The sequence below is a fragment of the Eriocheir sinensis genome, chromosome 42 (genome assembly GCF_024679095.1).
Source record: "Eriocheir sinensis breed Jianghai 21 chromosome 42, ASM2467909v1, whole genome shotgun sequence".
Taxonomy (NCBI): Eukaryota; Metazoa; Arthropoda; class Malacostraca; order Decapoda; family Varunidae; genus Eriocheir; species Eriocheir sinensis.
The window spans coordinates 1,342,010-1,362,251 of NC_066550.1; the positions used below are offsets into that span (position 1 = coordinate 1,342,010).

At 45.6% G+C, this 20,242-nt stretch overlaps 1 protein-coding gene across 1 annotated transcript in view; it reads right to left on the bottom strand.

Annotated features, from left to right (window-relative positions):
* Nucleotides 1-10,259, bottom strand: part of LOC127010186 (uncharacterized) — a 33,289-nt gene extending 23,030 nt beyond the window's left edge. Inside the window, exon 1 of the mRNA XM_050884062.1 lies at nt 9,562-10,259. The gene's annotated coding sequence lies outside the window, so the exon portion shown is untranslated. The remainder of the gene's footprint in view (nt 1-9,561) is intronic.
* Between the last annotated feature and the right edge of the window lie 9,983 nt (nt 10,260-20,242).

Consider the following 20,242-nt stretch of genomic DNA (forward strand, 5'->3'; position numbering starts at 1 on the left):
ATTTTAATTATGTACAGCAGGGTTAGTGGTTTAAACCATGGGTGTCATTTAATTATGTACAGCAGGGTTAGTGGTTTAAACCAGGGTGTCATTTAATTATGTACAGCAGGGTTGGTGGTTTAAACCAGGGTGTCATTTAATTATGTACAGCAGGGTTGGTGGTTTAAACCAGGGGTGTCATTTTAATTATGTACAGCAGGGTTGGTGGTTTAAACCAGGGGTGTCATTTTAATTATGTACAGCAGGGTTGGTGGTTTAAACCAGGGGTGTCAAACTCAAAACCCTTCAAGGGCCAATTCATACTCTGAAGTGCCGTCATGGGGGCCAGTAAGGTAGAAAACACATTGACAAGAATGAAGTTACCGTGATACTGCGGGCCATTTATAACTATCCCGCGGGCCATGAGTTTGACACCCCTGGTTTAAACCAAAAACCCATCAATAAAACCAGTGTTTTTTTGTGTGTGTATCTTTGTTAGTTTCATCAGGTATTGTGGTTTTAATTATATGTGGTATTAAATTTCTCTCTCTCTCTCTCTCTCTCTCTCTCTCTCTCTCTCTCTCTCTCACAACTGTTTTTGTAGTATGCAACTGGAAAATTAGAAGAGGTCTTTCATGTTTTACTACTCTTTAACATTGCAATTAAAAAGCATGCTAGAGAAGCTGCATTTTGCTTCTTTTACAGATTGTATGAAGATCAATGAATATATTGCTAAATTCATCTCTGAATCTATACTTTTATTTATTTATTTATTTATTTTTACATCAAAGGATGCGACTCAAGGGCAACAAAAAGAGTAAAAAAAGCCCGCTACTCGCTGCTCCCACAAAAGTAAAAAGTAAAGAGTAGCCAAAAAAGAGGTCAATTTTGGGTGGAGAGGCGTCTTGATACACTCTTCTTGAAAAAGGTCAAGTCATAGGCAGGAGGAAATAAAGACGAAGGAAGACTATTCCAGAGTTTACCAGTGAAGGGGATGAAAGAATGGAGATGCTGGTTAACTCTTGCATAAGGGGTTTGGACAGTATAGGGATGAGCATGAGTAGAAAGTCGTGTGAAGCGAGGCCGCGGGAGGGAGGAGGCATGAAGTTAGCAAGTTCAGAAGAGCAGTCAGCATGAAAATATCAATAGAGGATAGAAAGAGAAGCAACATGGCGGCGGAATTTAGGAGGTAGAAGACTATCAGTAAGAGGAGGAGAGCTGATGAGACGAAGAGTCTTAGACTCCACTCCGTCCAGAAGAGCTGTGTGAGTGGAGCCCCTCACAGGTGAGATGCATAGTCCATACGAGGGCGGACAAGGCCCCTATATATGGAAAGCATTTGTGCGGGGGAGAAGAACTGGCAGAGACGATACAAAACGCCCAACCTCGAGGAAGCTGATTTAGTAAGAGAGGAGATGTGATGTTTCCAGTTGAGATTTTGAGCTAAGGATAGACCAAGGATATTTAGTGTTGAAGAAGGTGACAGCTGAGAGTGTGACTGATAGTGAAAATGTGGAGTGCCTGAAAGTAAATGGTGAGATAATCAGGGACACAGATAGAATGAAAGAGTGTATAAAAGGTTTCTGGGAAGAGATTGGAGGGGTGGGTGAAGTTTTTGAGGTGAGAGAGGGATGTGTAACGCTTGAGAGGAAGGATGCGGATGAGCTGAATGAGGGAATTAGCAGAGAGGAAGCCGAGGTATGCTGGAAGAAGCAGAAGAATTGCAAGGCAGCAGGGCTGGATGAGATCCCGTATGAACTGTATAAGAATGGAGGTGAGGTGGTGACAGACAGAACGACTGAGCTGTTTAACCACGTGTGGGAGGATGAGAGAGTGCCTCGGGAGTGGAATGAATGCAGAGTGACTCTGATACACAAGGGAGGGCATAAGAGTAACAAAGAACTGAAGAATTATAGGCCGATAGCCCTGGCGAATACGGTGGGAAAGATTTTTTGTGCTGTGTTGAATGAAAGGCAGCGTAAGTGGATTGAAAGAGAGAGAGTGCTGGGTGAGGAGCAGAATGGTTTTCAGCGGACAGGAGAGCAGAGGACAATATTTATTTGGTGAATGAGATGATAGAGAGGAAAAGAGGAAGGGAAGTCAGTTGAATCTTGGGTTTCTTGATATTGAGAAAGCGTATGATAGAGTGAACAGGGAGGTGATGTGCAAGGTATTGGAGAAAGTAGGTTTGAGTGATAAGATAGTGCGAATCATTAGGAGTATGTATGTGGACACGAGAGCCAGGTATAGGTTAGGAGCATTAGAGAAAGAGTGGGTGAGGAGTGAAAGAGGTGTTAGGCAGGGCAGCATCCTGTCTCTAACTCTTTTCAGTTTGTACACTGAGGAGTTGGCAGCCAGGATGAGGAGAAAGAATGCGGGAGTGAAAGTGGGAGAAGACAGGGTAAGTGTGCTTCTGTATGCAGATGACGTGGTAGTTATGAGTGAGTCAGCAGAGGAACTTCAGAAGCTATTAGATGTGGTGAATGAGTATGGGAGAGATTTTTGGAGTGAAATTTAGAAATGAGAAAAGTCAGATAATGGTTGTGAATGTGGCAGAAGATGAGAGAAATAGGACTTGGAGGCTAGGAGACACAGAGCTAGGGCAAACAGATGAATACAAGAACCTAGGTGTATGGATGAGTCCGAGCTGATGTGAAAGGTCAAAGAATGAGAGGATTAGTCTACTAAATCAATGGGTGGGCCGTCTGGGAAGTGTGGCGAGCAGGGTTGGTGATTTTTTAATTTTTTTTATTAATCAGCATAAAAATATTTGGAAATCTCTCTCTCTCTCTCTCTCTCTCTCTCTCTCTCTCTCTCTCTCTCTCTCTCTCTCTATTCTATACACTAGTTTAAAACACATTTTGGAGTGTTTTTACAGCATGTTGCATCATCTCTCACTTGGTTACAACGTGTTTGAACCTGTCAAGCAGCCCAGTAGCCACTGACCAGGATTGCATCATCTCTCTCAGGCTCTGTCCTGTTTCTCTTACATCATGTTAGGACATAGCCGGACTTGTGCCACTGTGTAGTAGTTTGGCTGTTTAGGTGTTACAGGCCAGCCACTCATTCCTGAGCTTACAGCAAGAGCGTAGAGATGTCACTGACCACAAGGATTAATGTATCTGGTAGGAAGAGTGATCCAGTGAGGGAACATTTTAACAGAATTCCTTCAAAGTCTGGGAAAGCATGGAGAGCTATATGCAAACACTGGAAACTGGACTTACAAGGAATAGTAGCAAGACTGAAAACAACAAAATTTATTGTCATAAGAATTAAAAAAAATATTTTTTAAAGATTTTGAATTTTGATTTCAAAGAATTTTTATGAACTACTTTCAAAGAAGTGTATCATTATTTTTCAAAGACTGCTTTTACAGTATAAATTCAATGTGCTTTTGTTTTAAATACAGGCCATAATAATTTTCTTTTTTAAATTCATTACTTCAGGAAATAAGTACAGTTCATTATAAGTAAACTTCTTTGATTTCCTTTTTTTAATAGCATGTGGAATTTTTTGTTATACTGTATTGTAAAAGGAAGTGCTTTAATATTCTACTCCTCAGAAATAAGTACAGTTCATTACAAGTAAAACCCTTTGATTTCATTTTTAATGGAATGTGGAAATTTTTGTTGTATTGTAAAAGGAAGCTTTTAGTGTTCTATTCCTCAGGAATATATAAAGCAGGTGTAAGTATGTGTTTGTTTATATATTTTTCCTTTACATTCCATGTTGGTTTGGGCAGAAGTAAATCTTGATTTAAATCACTTTAAATCATGATTTAAATCGGCCAACCCTGGTGGAGAATGAGGGCATGTAAGTATGATGTGCTGAGAGAGGTGTGGAAGTGTAGCAGTGCTGAGTGTTATGTATGGGATAGAGGTGATTACATGGAGTGAGTCTGAAATGGAGAAACTGGAAGTAGGGCAAAATAGGGTCGGTAGGATAGCTCTGAGTGCACCAAGGATGCAGGCAAGATTTATTTTTCTTCGGTGTCTGATGTAATTTTTCACTCTCCTGCATCTCCATCTGCTAAAATGTCCACTTTCTGAGAAAGTCAAAACGAAAACTGGTACCTTTCTGTTGCATTTCTGGAGCACTCAGGATTTTATTTATTTATTTTCAGTATTTAAGTTACGGAATCGTATATTGAATATTATAGAGCAAGGTTTAAAGGCCTAGGAAAAAATCTTTGTGACCTCATTCCTCACATGCAAGCAGAAAGTGAATTTTAGTGCAGGCCACTATCACCATTCTGCACTTCCAAGAGGAAATAAGGGAAGACTTCCTTGCCTTTGTGCACGCCCAAGACCTCACCGGTAAAGGTGTAGCCTGGCTCCTTTTCCGCACCGTTGAAGACCTCGGATTGGACATTGCCAAGTGCAGGGGACTTGGTTTCGATGGAGCAAGTGCCATGATGGGAAAATTCAAAGGGTGTGTCGCAGTACTCATGAAGAAGTACACCCTGGCCAAGTCAATCCACTGCTTTAACCACCGGCAGAATCTAGTACTGACGAAGGCGTGCGACGTCAGGGAAGTGAAGATCGCTCTTCAAACACTGACCGAGGTGTACAACTTCGTTCATTCTTTGAATATGTGCCAAGCGCGTAAAGCTTGTTCCCCTGTGCCCCACCAGGTGGATTGAGAGGCATGACGCGGTGCTGGTTTTTGTTGAATTTCTGCCTGTCATCGCTGTTTTTCTCGAGGAAGAACTTGACGCCACCGCTGGGCACCTTCTCAACGCCATACGTGTTCCCCGCTTTCTCGTTGGACTGGTTGTAATGGAGTGTATATTACGCTCTCGAGCCGAACCGAGCTCTTCAGAGAAAAGATGGCGACCTGGTGTCAGCCTATGCCATGATTCGTGGCATTGAGACCATTTTTGCCAAGTTCAGAGCAGATGCGGAGGATCATTTCCACGACGTGTTCCTGAAAGCGGAAGAGCTTTTGGTCGAGGTGGGGTCATCGCGTGACACCATCCTTGTGCCACGACTCTGTGGACGACAGACCCAGCGATCAAATGTTCCGTGCGAGAATGCTGAGATGTATCTACTACCGCTGGGCGGTGTACATTCCATTCGTGGACCACGTCTTGGCTGAGTTGAAGAGTCGGTTCAGCGACGACACAGTGACTGTCGCACTTCAGCTCAAGCAACCTCAAAAGCCCGAAACGGATGTTGCGGCTGTGCTTCAGCTCTTCACGAGGTCGACATCAAATCCCTGACAGTCGTGAAGGCGGAAGTGGAGCGCTGGGCATTATCTGTTCCGGTCTTCCAAACTATCAAAGCCCAGGCACACGCCAGCACCAGAATGTTCCCTAATCTTGCCATATATATATATATATATATATATATATATATATATATATATATATATATATATATATATATATATATATATATATATATATATATATACATATATGTATGTATGTATATATATATATATATATATATATATATATATATATATATATATATATATATATATATATATATATATATATATATATATATGTATGTATGCACACAAGAAAAATTCACTTGTCATACATAAATTGATTGCTCGAGAGGAGCGGATTTTAAGCAAAAAACCGCCATCACTATCCATTGGTCTTTACTGTTTTGAGGCTGTCGCTAGTTTATGAAATTTTACAATCAGGCCCTCCCCAAAATTGATTTTCTGGATCCGCCCCTGCCAAGGTATGCTGCGGTGGAAGCTTTGAGGGGTGACATGGGGTGGAGTACTTTCAGGGAAAGACATAGGAAGGCTACCCTTAGATACAAAGTTAGACTAGAACGAATGGATGATGCAAGACTGGCACGGAAGGTTTACTTGTGGAGTGTGCATGAGAGTTAATGGATTAAGAACTGCATGAGAATGGTTGGTGACAGTGGTATGCGGAATAAGAAGGTATTGATGGATACTGCTTCTTTTTTTTTTTTTTTTCTTTTACAGGTTGTGCCGGCATTAAGGCATGACTCTCAACGGGTCCCTGTACAGCAAGAGCAAGAGTCACCCCGGCAAGGGTGCCAAGTCTGCTAATCCATCCCTGAAGGATTGTCCCTGCCAACTCTCGTGACACTGACTACAGTAATTAACGTGAAAACAATTGCCTGAATAATTCAAAACACATCTAAATCTGCCAGAAACAAATACTTTACTCCAAGAGAAGGAGGGATGCATGAAGAAAGTCTCTACCATAAATTTCAACATGTCCACCTTGGTGATGGTATATACGAGGACATTTGAAAACACGGGGGTAAAATTCTAGAGTTTGCCCATAATCCCCCCTCACCCCAAAACAAGCTTGGGGACCTATGGGAATGCGGGATTTCGGGTGGGGGACACGAACTTCGTCGCAATCGCATAGTTTTGAATGTGTGTGGGGGGGGGGGGGGGGGAAAAACCCTAGATCTAGGGAAATTCCCTACATTTAGGGATCTTTCCTCACACGACCACTAGAATGGGTGTTTGCGACAAATTTAGTGTTCCCCATACGGAAACCAAGCATTCCCACTGGAGGCCAAGCTTGTTTTGGGAGAGAAGCGTAGTGAACCCACCAAACGATGCTCGCCCCACTGGTCTGGCGTGGCGCCGGGGGCCAGCTGTGTCCACATGAACCGCCTACACCACACTCATGCCCTCTCGCTACCACTGGTTCTAGTAGGTTATCACCTCGTCGAAAGGTTTCTGTCCTGCTAGCAGAGTCCATTGAACCAAACAAGGTGTATCTTCATTGTTTATCACTGACACAAGCAAAACCACTTGCTACCCGTGATCCGTCAATGTCGCCCTAGAGAGTACTGTGGGTTCTAGTGCAAATGCAGGCTCTCGAACCTCCTGCCCGAGCTGTTCGAACACGTGAATCCTGATTAACCGCATTTCAAATCTGCTTCAAGGGTTCGTGTTGCCAGTAATTGAAGGTAATTGTGGAGATTGACTTCATGCCTCCAAAATACGATAATACACCTCCATATCATAGTTAAAGAACGAAATACATGTCCCTGAACCATAATATGAAGGATCAAGTACTTAAAAGTAGAAAAAGGGGGAAATCGGTTCTTTTAGGTGGGGAGCATATTCCCAGCTAACACAATTATGTATTTACTACGTTGTATAAAGGTAGCGGTTTTGTAACTTTTACGTAATTGTGTGGACTCCCAGGTACATCCTTACAACGTATTTCACAACGTAACTCACGACCTTTCTGCAACCTTATGACGACGTCCATTAATACGTTTTCTAAAGTTTCTACTACCTTTTTACCACGTCCCCATCACCATCACCATCATCATGACGTAAAACCATTACGTAGTGTATTCGTAGATGTAACACGAATTACAATTATGTCTAAGTTATGTTTAGGAAACGTATTATAGTGACGCAACCAAACACTACCTAAATACAACATCGGTATTTTAGGAGGGGACGTATGATACGTATATACTACGTATATACTACGAACTTTCCTAACTTACCAAAACGCTGCCTTATGATACGTAACATTTACGGTGGTGCCGCCACCACCGCAAAATAGTTCGCAGAGGGTTTAGGCCCTCAGCACGGCAGCCGTTGGGCTGTATGTCCTAAAAAAAAAAAATTCCATGCGTGGTGGACCTGGTCTCACATGCGTGGGCTAATCACTAACCAAGCGTACCATTGCTAACCACCCTAAAACAGCCCCGAGTCATGACTCAAGGGCATCCTGGGCTCCGGCCCTTTCAGCCCAAGCCCCAGATGACCTTGAGTCATGGCTTGGGGCTGTTTTAGGGTGGTTAGCGATGGTACGCTTGGTTAGCGATGGTACCCTTGGTTAGCGATGGTACCTTCGGTTAGCGATGGTACCCTCGGTTAGCATGGTACCTTTTGGTTAATGGTACGCTTGGTTAATGGCACGCTTGGTTAGCGATGGTACCCTTGGTTTATGGATGGTACCCTTGGTTAGCGATGGTGCCTTGGTTTTGCGATGGTACCCTTGGTTAGCGATGGTACCCTTGTTTCTGATGGTGCCCTTGGTTAGCGATGGTGCCCTTGGTTTGCGATGGTACCCTTGGTTTGCGATGGTACCCTTGGTTTGCGATGGTGCCCTTGGTTAGCGATGGTACCCTTGGTTAGCGATTAGCCCACGCATGTGAGACCAGGTTCACCACGCGCAGTTTTTATTTATTTTCTTTAGGACATGCAGCACAACCTACTTGCCGGAATGTTTTAGGTGTCCGCCACTTTTTACTAATGTATTATATGTATACAAAGGGTTTTGTGAAGGTTTGAAAGAAAATAGACCAAAATGAAGGTGCTGGAGTTAAACTGGACCTTTACCTGACAAAGCAACTAACAAACATTGGAGAATAACCAATAATCTGAATTCAAATAAAAAAAATTTGAACACACTTATATATTAAATATAATAATATTGCTTTTTTGCTTATTAATTTCTAGGCCACATTCCCTCCCTGATGCCAATACTTGTTCTATCACCTCTTTTGCATCTTCTACACTACTTGCAAGTAACATTCCATCGTCCGCAAAGAAGAGTGATGTTATGCTAAAGTTCTCGTCTCTGTACCCTTTGTTCACCTTTTCCAACTGATGTATAATTTTATATGTAACTAATTTGAACAATGTCGTCGAGCCCATGCATCCCTGTCTTATTCCGCTGCCGACTTCTACCGTTAGCTTTTCTTTTTTATCAGCCTGACTTTTGTTAGTTTTGTTAGTTTGTTTGTGTGGCCCGTAGGAACAGGCAGATACCCGGGGAGTAAGAGTACCAAGCAGCCAGTCGGTGCCGGGACCAACTTAGATTGTCGGGTATCATGACGGTATTTTCTGTAATACTATTATAAGGAGAATAATCGGGTAAAAAGAGTACGGATGTGCGTACCAGTGCATTGTTGCCAGACTATCGTACTCAAGAGCCGCATATTTACCGGTTTCTGCCCCATAACTATTGCCAAGAAGCACCAATAATTAACCATTTTAAGGATAACCATATAGGAATGCAGTTATTTGGGTGATGAAAGCCGTTTTTGGATTAGAAATCATCAAACATAAGAGGCAGAGTACGACAATCTGGCAACATTGTACAGTAACCTTGTAACGGCTCCCACTTAAATTATGTTCTTTATTCTTGAAAAAAAATGATGTAACTTAAGTGGAATAAGATATAAATAACCTTAGGAAAATGATCTTTATTCCTGGTGTTAATATGCTATCCAGTAGTAGGTACATACACACTGTACAGCCAGTTAAGTCTCACACGATCGCTACCCGTCCCTACTTATTAGAGGCACACACTCTCGGCAGTGTCCCGGGTGTCTCGGCCTCCCGGGTAAGCATCGCGCTGACATACTCACCCCGACACACCCTCTCAGTAATCGTCTCAACTTTGGTCCCGGGATCACCGCGCGCTGGCGGCTATTTGTTTCTAATGGATATCGGGTATATACCCGGGTACTGGTCCCGGGTATCTCGGGTAGGCCAGGTCGGGTACCCGTACCCGCGATTACCCAAAATCCCATACTTTGCCCATCCCTACCGTCCACACACTGGCCCTCCCCTCCCCCCCGCCACCCGCACACTCACCCTGGGCGCCGCGGGGCTCCTCCTCCGCGAGAAACACTGCCAAGGCCCTTCAGGTCACAGCTGCCCCTTTTGGAGCTTTCTCCGCTTGATCTTGATGTCACAGGTGACTCGCCCCGTCAGGCCTTTGTAACGGCAGCTCCTGTGAAAAGAAACAAAACCTACTACAGAACAGACACAATCCTGCGTACATGGGACAAAATACTGTTCCCTACATTCTGTACGCTAAATTCTTTCCCAGAACTCTTTCACTGCTTCCATCACTCGTCCATTCGTGCCTCCACTCAGCAACTCGATCTTCCACTCCTCCCAGCAAACACGTCCACTCCACGTCCCATCTCGTCACAAACCCCTGCGTCATCCTCGTTCTCTCTGCCACACTTGACACACCACGACATGCGCCACACCCTGCCACACCCCTCACACAGAGAGAGATCTGCTGTACCCTTGGGCGCCCGCACGTAGGGGCAAGAGGGGGCACTTGCCCCCACATCAGTTATCCGCTTCAGGTTTGCTCCAGTAGTGTAGAGACTAAGGCAGCCAGACTATGAGGGCCTGTTAATGGTAGTATGACTGTGCTCCTCATCCCTTTCCCTCTCCACCATTATCTCAGTTCATATACCGGAGTTTATATTCCCTTTACCTTGTCGATCCCTTTGTCCTTCCTACTGTTATGCCGGACGTATTACTTGGGTTCCGTGTCGCCGTCACAAGACTCCGTGGGAGGGAGATATATATAAACACTTTGCACAGCTTCTGTAGTTTAATATTCTTCCTTAGTAGTACACTTCACTCTGACGTACTCTTCACTGACCACTAGCTTGCTATGACTGGGACTGTCTCCTCTCGCCCTCTTCTCCTATATATATCCAGAACAGTACAGTCTAGAATGTTACAGTATATTTTAGATCATACAAGAACATGTAGCAAAAGTATGTGCGGGTTGGCAACACTTTCCGCCTGGCGTCTGGCCGCGCCCCGCTGGGCGCTGACGAGGCTTTGCTCCCCGCCTCCTGCTCGCTTCTCCTGGAGCCTTCTAGAGGCCTATGGACGCCGGGGGAAGCTTCCAGCACAACACTATCCCCCCTCTTAATTGTGATCGTCCCGATCGCACACTTAACTATATACAAACATAAGAGAATTAATCGAAAACATAATAATCGTCGTATCGCTGTGGACGCCTGCGTTGTCTCTGTCTTCTGCTCGGTGCCTCCTGCGCGTCTGTCTCCTGGTGCGCCTCGTCGTCGTCCGCTTCTTGGGGTGTCCCTGGAACATCTGCCGAAGCCGGGAGGTTATCTCCCTCGGCTGAAAGGTCCAGGAGGCCTATGTCGTCGTCGACCTCCTCTCGGTCCTGGACGTCCCTTGCGTTTTCGTCGGCTGCTGGGTGTCTGTAGTTGTTCCAGGTGTAGTTTCCCGGACCGTGGTACCTCCATAGGCGGTTGACGTGGACAACTTTCGGCTTCGTCCTTTCCGTTCTCCGGATTCGGTAAGTCACGTCGGAGAGGCGTTCTAGCACAGTATAAGGGCCTTCCCAGGGGCTCTGTAACTTCGGAGACTGTCCTTTCTTCCTCTGCGGGTTGTAAAGCCAGACTTGGTCTCCTTCCTTGAAGTCAACGTGGCTTGCCCTCATATTGTAACCGCGCTTCATGGCCTCCCCGGAGAACTTCAAGGCACCTCGGACTTGATAGTGCACCTCCTCCAGCCGTTCCTCTAGTAGTACCGTGGACCAGTAGTGGTCAAGACCATCATGAGAGACCCAGCGTCGCTGCAACACCCCGTTGTCCATCCGAAGAGTGTCCCACTGAGTCCAGTAATTCTTGGTGGTAGGGTTTTCTCTCGAGATTACTTCCCACCCAGGTCGCGTTGACGACTGACTCAGCCACTCCATAATTGGTCTCAGATCTCGGTCCTCCTGCTGCGGTTTTCCCAAGTCTTCCCATGGCACCTCCGCTGTCTGTTCCACTGTAGTGCGGCGGCACATATTCTGGACGCTTTCCCTCTGTAGGCAATGTTGACACTCAGGTAGGCAGGGGTGCTTGGCCCCATGCTCTTCTTAATTTATGTTAATGATATCGATGATGGGCTCACTTGCAAAGTATCAAAATTTGCTGATGACACAAAAATTACTAGCAAAGCAACTGTGACACTCGACGAAGAAGCTTTACAATCAGATCTAGATCGACCTGCACGTTGGGCCAATCAATGGCAAATGAAATTTAACGTTGAGAAATGTAAAGTGTTGCACATCGCAAAAAATAACAATCGCGTTCGGTACGTAATGAATGGCAAACAACTTTCTGCAGTAAGTAAAGAAAAGGATCATGGAATCACTATATCAAGCGATTTAAAGCCCGGTCAGTATTGTTCAGAGGTAGTTAAAACTGAAAACAAATTGGTTGGTTTCATCGGACGAGTCTTTAATAATAAATCGGAAAAAGTAATATTAAAACTGTATAATTCGTTGGTTCGACCCCGTCTAGAGTACTGTGTACAGTTTTGGTCTCCCTATTACAGAAAAGACATAGAAAAGTTGGAACGGGTTCAACGAAGAGTAACAAAGATGATTCCTAGGTTGAGAAATTTATCATATGAACAAAGGCTTAAAGAAGTAAATTTATTCAGCCTGTCAAAAAGAAGAATGCGAGGCGATCTAATAGAAGTGTTTAAAATGTTTAAAGGATTCAGTGATATTAATGCGGAAGATTACTTTACAGTTGATCGATCAAATAGAACAAGAAGAAATCACAATTTGAAGATAAGTGGTAAAGCATTCTCGTCGTACGAGGCTAAACACTTCTTCTTCAATCGAGTTGTTAATGTTTGGAACTCTCTACCCTGTGATGTCGTTGATAGTACAACAGTTACGGCCTTCAAGAATAGATTAGACAAGTGTTTTGAATCCAACCAGCAACTAAGATATTACTCATTGTCGTAGTAACGTTAAGTTCTTTCGAATACTGGTGTCCTTGTCCGCTTTTATCGCCCGGTTAGTGGTAGCAGTAATGGTAGTTCTTTCCTCTTTCCTACATAATTTCCATGCAGTTTTTCCTTGCTGCATAGTTCTTTTTCCTTTCCTGCCAGCCTTGGCTGGAGGGATGGGGGGGTGGGGAGGAGCCTTCGCCTTTGCTGTCCTTCATCTTCCACCTTTGATTAGACAGTTAGTGTAGCTTGTCACAAACAGCCTCATAAGGAGCAGCAGGTCTGCTGTTGTTTGTTCTTCCTTTGTGTTCCTTTGTTTTGCCCGTCAACTAGAGGAACGGCTGGAGGAGGTGCACCATCAAGTCCGTGGTGCCTTGAAGTTCTCCGGGGAGGCCATGAAGCGCGGTTACAATATGAGGGCAAGCCACGTTGACTTCAAGGAAGGAGACCAAGTCTGGCTTTACAACCCGCAGAGGAAGAAAGGACAGTCTCCGAAGTTACAGAGCCCCTGGGAAGGCCCTTACACTGTGCTAGAACGCCTCTCCGACGTGACTTACCGAATCCGGAGAACGGAAATGACCAAGCCGAAAGTTGTCCACGTCAACCGCCTATGGAGATACCACGGTCCGGGAAACTACACCTGGAACAACTACAGACACCCAGCAGCCGACGAAAACGCAAAGGACGTCCAGGACCGAGAGGAGGTCGACGACAACATAGGCCTTCTGGAACTTTCAGCCGAGAAAGATAACCTCTCGGCTTCGGCAGATGTTCCAGGGACACCCCAAGAAGCGGACGACGACGAGGTGAACCAGGAGACAGACGCGCAGGAGGCACCGAGCAGAAGACAGAGACAACGCAGGCGTCCACAGCGATACGACGATTATTATGTTTTTGATTAATTTTCTTATGTTTGTATATAGTTAAGTGTGTGATCGGGACGATCACAATTAAGAGGGGGGATAGTGTTGTGCTGGAAGCTTCCTCCGGCGTCCATGGGCCTCTAGAAGGCTCCGGAAGGAGCGAGCAGGGGGGCGGGGAACAAGGCGAGCCGTCCGCGCCCCACGGGGCGCGGCCAGACGCCAGGCGGGAAGTGTTGCCAACTCGCATATATTTTTGCTACATGTTCTTGTATGATCTAAAATATACTGTAACGTTCTAGACTGTACTGTTCAGGATATATATAGGAGAAGAGGGCGAGAGAGTCCAGCCCCAGTCATAGTAAGCTAGTGGCCAGTGAAGAGTCAGAGTGAAGTGTACTACTAAGGAAGAATATTAAACTACAGAAGCTGTGCAAAGTGTTTACATATCTCCCTCCCACGGAGTCTCCTGACGGCGACACGGAACCCAAGTAACACGTCCGGCATAACATTACCATAAGTGTGGGTGCAGATACTTGATACCTGGGCATGGTAAATGCTGGAGGGACTACCATCCTGACACCTCAAGGCAAGCTGATTAGTAACAGACTCACTAACAAGGGATCTTAGTCTATTCTTAACATAATTATAGGTGTATTCAACACCTGGGTGTACATTGAGATCATCAGAGGCAGCACGAGCAAGTCTGTCTGCCTTTTCATTATGGGGCAGCCCAACATGTGAGGGCACCCAGATGAAGTGTGCAGTAGCACCACAGCGCTCCAGCAGGCTAAGGGCACTAAGGCACTTATTGACTATATCACAGTCAGAAGGGGAGGAGGACAGAAGAGCATACAAGGCACATTGACTATCAACAAACAGGTACACATCTTTCCCGAGAGCTACAGTGATATGGAGGGCTTCATATATGGCATAGAGTTCTGCCCTTGTGGAAGACAGATGATGAGGAAGCCTCTTAGAAACCTCAGTGTCAGTGTATTCAGAGGGGGTGGCATAGTCCCTAATAAATAATCCACAACCAGTCTTGGTGCCATTGACAGATCCATCACAAAACACATGGACAGCCTGGGTGCAGGGATATGCAGACAATTTGGTCAGAAAATGGTCCTGCAGGACTTGAGGAAGCCAAGAATCTTTAGGTTTATCTAATTTTTCTATATCAACACTGACTCTATGAGGTTTCCAAGAGGGATAACAAGGGCTGCTAATGAGGGCAAGACACGGTTCAAGGACACCAAGGTCAGATAAGAGCTTGTGGAGCTTTCTAAGGTACGATTTGGCTGGAATGTTAGGGGTGGGCTGAAAGTTACCAAGAGCCTGCCTAAGCTGAGTGTCCCCGTGACAAATCATGCGGCAGACTGTGCGGCAAGTAATTTCCTGAATTCTGCAGACAACACTGGGCAGTTCCAACTCAGCTCGGAGGACTTCAAGCTTTGCCGTCCTGGGACAACCCAGAATAATCCGCATTGCCTCATTTTGTATGAGCTCCAAGGGCTTCAGTTGAGAGGGGCTACAACGCACCAGAACTGGTGCAGCATAATCAATCAGAGACCGAATGACAGAGATAGAACATCCTAAGAATGGGAATTCCTGCTCCAAGACCCCTGTTTGCTAATACACGTAACGGGGCAAGGCGAGGTAGACAGAGATTGCGTACATAGTCAACGCAATGGGTATACTTCTTAAAACTAAGTTGCACTCCTAAATACTTATAACATTGTACTCGGCCTAAGGCGACGACAGTATTAAAGCTCGGTGAACGACATATTTTGAGACTTGTCTGATATTTAGTTTTTGAGGCATTGACAATCAGACCCATATGTATACAAAGGTCCTCAAGGTGCTGCAGGGCTGTGGTCAGGGTTCCAGGGGAATCACACTGAATGAGGATGTCGTCGGCATAAATGACAATTTCAGTGCCCCGAGGAAAGGAGTGCCGGGCAATCTTATCCATAAGGATATTGAATAACATGGGGCTGAGGACTCCACCTTGAGGGGTGCCTAGGTCAAAGGACTCATCAGTTGATACTGCACCCTGGAACCATACCCTAGCCCGTCTGTTGTACAAGTACTCCCTGATCCACCCTAAAAGTCTCCCTTTCACACCTTTCGTGATGAGTTCCTCCATGATAACATCTTTATTGGCCCTATCAAAGGCACCCTTGAGGTCTATAAAAGCTCTGCAGGTGACAGTGTCATTACTCAAACATTCAACAAAACAATTGGCAGTGGAGCGACCCTTCATAAACCCATGGAGATTAGGGGACATCAAGTCACCCACCTTATAAATGAGTCGTTGCAGGATGACCCTTTCCATTGGCTTGCATAAACAACTGGTGAGAGAAATTGGACGAAAAGTGCCGTCACCCTTAGGGATGGGAACAATGAGAGCAGATTTCCATGAAGGAGGCAAAACACTGGAGGAATACGACATGTTAAAGAGATCAAGAATGGGGTTATCAGGCAGGGCAAGGAGAGGGTAAAGGACGTCATAGGGTAAACCATCCTGACCAGGGGCCGTCGACGTGCCAGGCCGAATAGCGCGGAGGAGCTCATCCAAAGTAAGAGGAACACACGTGTCGTCTACCAGGGCCACATTATGATGTACAAGGGCCATGCGCCGCAGCTGATGGCTGGCAAGAGCATCTCGATGGGCGGCAGGCAGCCCAGCCACAGCAGAGGCATTCGTCCATGTTTGCAATAAAGTCTGTGCCCTCCCAGCAAGATCAGGATCCCTAACGGGATGGTTAGGTTTGCCCCTGACCCTGTGGACATGGAGCCAAATCCTCTGCAGTGTCTGAGTCTTACGCAGCCGCCCCAAGAAGTCACCCCAGTATCGCTGCCGAGCCTGTTGACGAAGGTCAGTGAGGTGTCGAGCAACGGACACCATTGCATCCCTGGCATCATAGTCGGTGGGGTCACGCTGCCATCGCCGCTGATAGGTGGCAAGAGTTTGCTGGCAAGAAAGTAGGACAGGATCCTTAGCATAAGAGGAGGAGCAATGAGTGACGGCATATACCCTAGGAGCCCTATAAGATGGGGACACAAAGCCTTCAATAACTGCAACAAGGCCCTGATACAAGGAATTAACATCAGAGAAGGTAGCCTTGGCAACAGTGTACCAAGACTCAACACATGAAACAAGCCTTGGCACTCGGGCAGCAGGAACAGTAAGCCTCTTTCTAGGTGTAATAGGCACAAAAGACCAAGGGAGAGTAGTTTCCAGAGCAAAGTGGTCACTGAGTAAAGTAGGCAACAAGCAAGTCTCAATAGAGCACGGGGGCATGTTGGACAGGGCTACATAGTCTAACCTGCCACCTTGAGTGTGTGTAGGGACACTGTCACCTGTAAGCGTTACAGTATCTGTGGCGTCAAGAAAAGCTTTCCAACGAATCCCATTTACATTGGTGGTCAAATGACTGCCTAGGTCCTTATGACGAGCATTGAGATCCCCTATTAGCAATGATTTTTCTTCCAAGAAGCAGCCTGGGAGGTTGTCAGCACGAAAGGCACAAGCATGAACATACAAATTTATACAATACAGGGGACCATTAGGAACATGCAGACACACAATTAGAAACTCCATACCCCCCGTAACCCCCATCTCATGAAAAGTAACAGGAAGTCCATGTTTGACATATGTTGCTAACCCTCTACTGCTACCATCTCCAGGTCCTAGAGAGTGATTCACATAACCTCTCATCTGTGGCACCTCGGGCCCGACCTCTTGTAGGGCAATGACGTCGGGTTTCTGCGTTATAACATAGGAGTGGAGATCAGTGAACCGGGCACGCAGCCCGTTAATGTTCCAGGTCAGGAAGCGATAGGTCGTGCAGGCCATTACGAGGTCAAGGAGATATCCAGGGGCTGCTGCTGAGTGCCATCCATTCTTGCAAGGATGGCCTGCATGGTAGTATGTATGCCCGCTACCGATGTCTCCAGTGAATCCAGCCGAGAGTAGTAGACTGCGGTCAGGCCAGAGTCACCCACAATCTGGGCACCGCTGCCGGAGGTGTGCGAAGCTACATGGGTTCCCGACTTCCCGTAGCCTGCACAGGAGGAACTGAGCTGAGAGGAGTACTGGCTGTTGCCTGAGGCTGGGGATCGGCCGCCGGCGAGAGCGGCAGAGAAGAGGACCCTCTAGCGTCAGCAGTCACAGGAGCCGGACCAGGAGGAGGACATGGAGCAGGGGGAACAGGGCGAGCTTCCACAGCAGTGATGCGCACAGAAACTTGAGCCTGGACAACTGAGAGGTTGGCTATTTCCTTTTGTAGGGAAAGCAGAATACTAGTAGAGAGGTCAGCAGCAGAAGCGGAGACTAGCGGACCCCCAGCGGGGACTGCAGGGGCAGGTGAGGACTCACTGACAGTGCCAGCGGAGGATTGTCGAGGTCCAGAGCTTGGTAAAGGAGTTTCCCAGGCATTATGGGCAGGGGGCGGTGCAGGGCGGTAGGCTGCAGGAGGTAGCTGAGGACTTGTCGGAAAAGCAGAGTTTATGGTGGGGAGGCCTCAATAGGCGAAATTTGGCAAGAATTTCCAACAAATCGATGTAAATTTCCCAAAACCAACATTATAACCTCCTAGCCGGGACTCTTTGACCCCCATATTAAGTATCCTATCCTAACCTAATCCTTAACATAACATAACATAGCCCATAACTTAACCTCGCCCTTAACTTAACCTGACCTGAAAGAGGGAATAAGGGTAAAAATAAGATTCAAGGACTTATCTTTGACCGGGGTTATTTTGCTCCATTACGTTGAAATGGCAAGGAGATGCAGGCTTGTAGCAGTAGTAGGAGGAGTTGGCCCTACATTTTTCCTTCCCCTGTCATTATTAATGAATCTCAGGTGTCGCAACTTGGTGTGAACATTGCCTAACATTGGGAAATATGTCGATGCAAATGAGAATGGTATCCTATTATTTGAGAAAAATGAATTTGCGATAATTGGTGTCTTAGCGCTGCTGGAGGATGGCTTGGCGATGAGGAAAAGCTTTTTTTTTTTTTTTTTTTTAAAGCAGAGGAGTCCGTTCAAGGGCATAAAAAAGTAACAAATGTTAAAAAAAAAAATCCCGATACTCACTGCTCCTAACAAGAGTTAGAGGAGTGGCCGAGAGATAGGTCAATTTCGGGAGGAGAGGTGTCCTGATACCCTCCTCTTGAAAAAGTTCCAGTCGTAGGCAGGAGGAAATACAGATGAAGGAAGATTGTTCCAGAGTTTACTAGCGTGAGGGATGAAAGAGTGTAGATGCTGGTTAACTCTTGCGTAAGGGATTCGGACAGTAAAGGGATGAGCATGAGTAGAAAGTCTTGTGTGGCGAGGCCGCGGGAGGTGGGGAGGCATGCAGTTAGTAAGTTCGGCCTGTAGAAGACTATTAGTAAGAGGAGGAGAGCTGATGAGACGAAGAGCCTTAGACTCCACTCTGTCCAAGAGAGCTGTACGTGTGAGTGGAGCCCCCCAGACGTGAGATGCATACTCCATACGAGCTGTCGACCTTTATGGAATTTCTGATTTACTAGCGCGAATTTTGCGTTTTCCTTCGATATGTAGATACAGAAAGCGTTAATTTTCCCATACATGTCAACAGAACGATCTTACAACATATAATAGCGAAGAAATCTGAGGGACATAGATGCCCAGGCTCAATGGCCATGTTTCCGGTTCTGGGAAGAGCTTAGAAATGCATTGTGCCACGTACCAATGATAACGTAGTGCACATATTACGTCCTATAAATCGCTAGTTGACTGGATATTGGAGAGATATCTCAAATTCTTCTCATCTCACGGGGAGAAGCCACCATTAGCTCGTGACGTCATCAGGCTGAAGCGGAGTACAGCAGACGTCAGTACCAGTGTTGTGTCCATTGTTTTTTATCAGCTATGGCCACTCCAGCTCCAAACTGCGCCCAACAGGTATGTTATAGGTGCTTACAGAACACCTTAAGAATGTTGGAAATATGTTATATTATTGAAATGGGAGTGAAATCAACCGATTCGCCTCTGCTCTGCAGAAAATAGTTGAGTTCGCGATTAAAAGTTAGTTCGAGGGGGAACTTAAGAGAATAATCAAGGTTGAATTTATATTAGTATTATGGAAACTTACCTAGCCTAACTTAGAGAAAACAATGGCTCTGGAACGTCAGAAAGAGAGAGAGAGAGAGAGAGAGAGAGAGAGAGAGAGAGAGAGAGAGAGAGAGAGAGAGAGAGAGAGAGAGAGAGAGAGAATCAACGCCTGAAGATGAATAAGAAGAAAACGAATGCAGACCAATATTTTATAATCAGAGGACATGACAGTAGAGAGAATAGTTGAGTTCACGATGAAAAGTTAGTCCGAGGGGAAACTAAAGAATATTACTGCAGGATTAACTAGCACAGACAGAAATATCTTACGTGGAGTACTTTTGTCCGTATATATATATATATATATATATATATATATATATATATATATATATATATATATATATATATATATATATATATATATATATATACTCTTGCACATTGGCACGAATCACCAACGACTGCGGGTTACGGCTCCAGGCATTGCTGGCCACTACAAACATACACCACAACACAAAATATCGAAGTAACACAACGTTGGCGGCCTGCCGACTGCATCGTGACGTCCCGACCAACCAGCACCCGTTTCCAGGTCACGTGATTTTTCCTCAACTTTAATCCATATTTTGTACCACATTTACTATTTTACATGAAGAAAAAATAGTAACATAGCTGAATTGTGGGCCTATTTTATCCGTACAGACAGAATTATAAATAAATATGTTGACCGGAAACATGTCCATTCTGCCCGAGGCTCAATTTTGCCAATGACAGAGGCCTACATTTTTCCTTCCCCCGTCATAATTAATGAATCTCAGGT